We start from the raw sequence: 5,124 nt of genomic DNA on the forward strand, positions 1-5,124 counted from the left end.
CTTTCATGACAGAAATGGAGAGCTTTTATACTGAGATAAAGCACTACGTGCTCAATGGTGGTCCAGTGGTGGCTGCTTAAGGTTGTTTCTGGCTCGTTTGATCCAAACATTGTCCAAAGCTCAAAATGTATTGTAATAGATGTAAGAATTCTCAAAATGTACAATATGTTTTGATCCAACACAATATTCTGATTCAATCCATATATGTTAGGGTTTTTTTTTAAACAACATTTTCACCACAATAAATAGACTGCCTTCTCTCCAGCTCACCACACACAAAGGGGAGGGGGGGGGGGGGGGGGGGGGGGCATCTGTATTAACGGGTCAGTCTATAAGCACTCTAACAGCACCATAAATTACATTTAAACAACCACAAAAAAACAATTATTGTTTCCGATATTGATTTAACGAGATGCTGTTATAACATGGAAACGGCTTAATTAAAAAAAATAAGCTTCAAAAATGTTTTATGAAGCACACTGGGTACAGCCCTGTAATACATGTGTTCCGTGTGTATATAGTCTTACGCAAGAAACACATAGCATGAACAGACTGCAACAAAACCAGTCTTACAAAACAGACTTCTGCTAAACTGGTGCAGAAGCAAAGCATCTGCCTTAGATGAAGTTCACACAGAACTGTGGAAAAGGGAGAACATCTGTACTTGCTTTCAACGACATGATCAGGCTTATATATTATAAAAGTGTTGGCTAAAGTAACGCAGAATATATATATTTTTTCATTGTAAATAATTAGAAACATTATTTATGTGCACAAGTACACACACATAACAAGCTGTACCGAGTTCCTCCGGCTGCAGTTCCGCAGACGGCCGGTGTGTGGCAGCAGAGCGCTGGGAGCAGAGGGAGGTGAGTAGACGGATATGACGGATGACGGATGCGACGGAAATACACCCGAACATATCTGGTAGCCCGAACATATCTGGTACTGACACCGGTATGAAAGCACCTATATTTGCCGTTTTTGCTCCGTAAAGCTACACCGTGTGTTGTCTGGGTTTTCTTCCCTTGCTGCAAATTATTATTTGAATTACTTTCTGCTGACACTAGGTGGGGCTGTGGCACCTGCTCCTAATGACCAGTCGCCAATGTTGATGTCTACAACACACATTTTCACCACCATAATGTGCAATAACTATGTCTCTTGTCTTACCTCTGCTTGTCAACTACTATAGAAAAATACCTTACTCTTAATCAGCTAAATCCCCTTTAGGTTCAAAGGCTAGTTGCTAACTTTGTTTAAAGGCCATTAGAAGCTAGGAACTGTAGTGAATTTATACGGCATTTTTCATCAAAAACAGCTGTCTGTGTTGTCTGGAAATGATGCGATGAGAGCGGTGAGAGTGAATCTATAAAGTAACATCAAAATAATGTGCTAGCAGACTTTTGACCTTTTGATCTCCTAACCAACAAATCCACCTTTACTGTCAAACTCCTGCCTGGACAGCTGATAGAAAACACATCATGTCAGGAGGGGAAAATATTTGTATTTTTAACCTTTGCTGTCAACCAAGCATGTGGCCTCTCCCCTTACGAGAGCAGGCTTTCATGTGATAGCTGAGCAGTGTTAGAGTGAAACCAAACACTAATGGATGACCTACCAGCTTCCGGGCTGACATTGAGGCAGAAGCAAAGTTCAGGCAACGTACAATTCAGAAAACTTGTGAGGTGAACGCCACCAATTCCAACAGACACCAACATCTGTCTCGGTTTAGCCTCCTCACAGACATATCACACTGACTGTTTACAGGCTGTAGTCATTTATAGAAGCATGAGAACCCATTTGGCTTTTCTGTCAAAATGCTTTGGTAAGATTATCTCAAGCCAGCCACCCTGGTTTTGCCATCTGTTGGTTTGCTTATAAATCACTTCAAAGTTTGAGAAAAGAGTGACTCCCCTGACTTTAAACTTTTTGACATGTTTGCTAAATTTCTCCCATCTCCACCCGGTGTGTTTGGATAGAACCACTCTTCCCTTCTTTTGGTAATAACATGTAAGATCGGAGAATCGGGAGTTTACAAGTCCTGTGATGTGCTCCACATGCTGCAAACTCTCACAGATTATCCAGGTGACGCTGGTGATAAACTGCTCATATGTGGGAACATCACTGATCGCTGCGAGGAAGGAAGCTTCCAGCATGAATCTTTGAGAAATGTCAGACCTGGTCATTAAGACATTGTTCTTCTTAATCCTTGAGATACTTTATTATCAGTTAAGGCAGTGATGAAAACATTTACACCGTGGGAGACTGAGTTGCCTGTCAGGAAAATAACAGCAAAAGAGTCTCCAGAGATAAGGTTGATTGAAATACATTTGGTCTTATGACACCAACAGAATCCATAAAGTGATGTCAAGAGTACACGTCGGTAATTCCATGATGATAATTAATGGAGGATTAGCTGACAGGTCACTTATGGCGCATTTCCACTGCCTTGCACGGCTCAGTACGGTATAGTTAGGCCTTGGTAGGCCAGGCTCACTTTATGCTGCGTTTCCATTACAGTTTAGTAGCTGGGGCAGTAACTATAGTAACGCAGTGTAGGCGGAGCCGTGGCGTAATCTTCAATGTGAACCACAAAACCAAACATCAGCTGTTAGCTGTTAGCACTCAAGAAGCTCACAGCTCCTCATATCTGTTCAGAAACTAGACAAAAGTTAAACAAGTACAAACCACAGACTGCCTGTGTCATGGCGAATACAGTCGCTAGTTTATTTATGTCTGTAGGCCGTTGTTGTAAGTGTGGACGGTAGTTTAGCATTCAGAAAACACGCATTTTAAAAGGATTTTCGCCTGCCGTCTGTCAGCAGACTTGTCAAAGCATTAATTCATGGTTTTTACTAACTGGTATCAGTATGTTGTTACTTCGGCATCAGTTTGAAACGTGTATTAAAATTAAATCACCGTAAAATATGTTCATTGTGTTGTAGTTATAGCCACTCACGTCACTAGTTTAGCATATTCAGCCCGGTTGTTGGCCCGGAAAGAACTACGATTTGGAAGGGCCAGAAAAACTGTGAAAGGTACCCGTTAGCCGGAACTACCCCTAGTGGAAACGCAACAAAAACGGGCCGGGTTTGGCACGGCACGCTTAAACCGTGCTACGCGCTGCAGTGGAAATGCGCCATTATGTTCATTGTGAAGAAGTTCTACTCTTCTTTCTGGTGATGTGGCTCACCAGAAAGAAGAGTAGAACTTTACACTCCTCATGTGTATAAATAGATAGCTCAAGTAGTGAAATCATTAGTATGTCTGCATAAGGCTTGGTCCATTAATTTAGGGTATGGTTTATTTCTACATATACAGTACCTACAAATACTTTAGTAGGGTTAAAATCACCATAATTTCCTTGTCGATCGTCCAAGATCATTCATATTTATCTTATCTTAATTGTTAGCTTAGTTTTCCTGCCAAAACTGTGTTCATTGGCTTCAGTTAATGTTAAGAAAAACATACGATTAAAACGACAGGCTATTTATTACTTTCGCAGGGGAGGTTATGTTTTTGGCTGGGTTTTATCTTTTTGTCAACAGTTAATATGTCAACCACTTTTGTTAACATTGCAGGATAAGGCGAGCTGCATTTACTGTATGTCAGGTTCATTTCACGTCAAAACGCAACAACTCTGGAAGCTGGCAAGAAATGTTTGTACACATTTCATGGCTCATCGGTTCCATTTCCTTTGTTTTCAGTATCAATGAAATTATGGAAATAATTAGCAGTAGCCTACAACACATGTGTCTGTAGAATCTATGAAGTTGGAACAACCACTAACCAACTTGGAACCATGAAGTGAATGCAGCATTGTCTGTGGCAAGTGCAATTCAAGTTTGCCTGTGACTTCTTTCTGCTAAAAGGCTTGAAATTAGTCAGTTAATTTAAAAACATTTAGCTGTGGTTGACGCAAACACTATCACATTGTTACATCGTAGTCAACAGTAGCTTCAGGAAGAACATTATATAAAGTTGATAACAAGATTATATGCTGTAAAAGTTTACAGAAGGTTAAGTCTAAAGCTCCAAGGTGTTGGGAACCGGTTAATGTCTGCTTTGAGCTATCTTAGACATTATAACGCGAAACCCTCTCACATTGCTGTGTGGAAACATGTAATAAGCTAATAGATGTCATATTTGCATCGGTAAAACCAACCACTTCATTCAGAGCTGATAATGTGCATCCCAGATGCTTTGTTTAAAGCATTTGTGTATCTCATCTTTGTATCTGGGCCTTAGTGTCACTTTAACAAACCCATTCCCTGTGTGGCTGTGAGAAACTGAGACAACAATTATTCCTGTGTGGTCCTCACCTCTTTATCTACTGTATGTGGGTCTGTGTATGAGAGGGAAAGATGAGGTAAAACATCTGGGAGACTTTCACATCATTTTGGAAGCCTTTCCGCCTTTGTTTGGACATGAAAGGATGTTGCAATCAAAAGTGATTGAGAAGAAAATGTAAAAATAACAGCTTGAGACAGTAATGGAAAAAAGCCAAACGTTCTAGGAACACTTGCAACATGCCTCTTTTGAGGAAATGTAGAAATGCACCCCCTCTTGCTCCCTCATGAGCAATTATGGGGCAGCAGTGCCATCTAGAGATTTGTTAGTAACATACCAGTGATGCTGTGCAAAAAAAGCACACTTTTCAATGGAGTGGGATAAGAGTGTTTTGTTTAATTTAATGTAATGAGATCTTCCTTCAAATTAAAGGTGCAAAAAATATATTTCGCTTGCTTAATATGTTTCACATTTGGATATTTTATTTAGAAAACAACAGCAACAACACACTAGCTTTGAAAGGAAGAAAGTCAATTTGGAGAACAGAAAATGTGCTATAGGCAATGATTAAATCCCCTTTCTGTGCTGCTTTTTGACTGGCATCCATTCATAATTTTAAAGGTCACAAAAAGGTCACAAAAATATTGATAAATACGACCAATCTGTACTGGCACCGTTGATACATTTGTACCTTATCGTGCTGTTAAAGTTCAACTTTTCATGTCTTTGCTGTTCAAGGTATATAAACTACCAGTGTTAAAAACCATTTAGTAAATGATTTGCCCAAGCAAAAAAACTGACTCAAGAATAAAGGAAGAAAGATTTCAGTAA

This window comes from Gymnodraco acuticeps, unplaced genomic scaffold (assembly GCF_902827175.1).
Source record: "Gymnodraco acuticeps unplaced genomic scaffold, fGymAcu1.1, whole genome shotgun sequence".
Taxonomy (NCBI): domain Eukaryota; kingdom Metazoa; phylum Chordata; class Actinopteri; order Perciformes; family Bathydraconidae; genus Gymnodraco; species Gymnodraco acuticeps.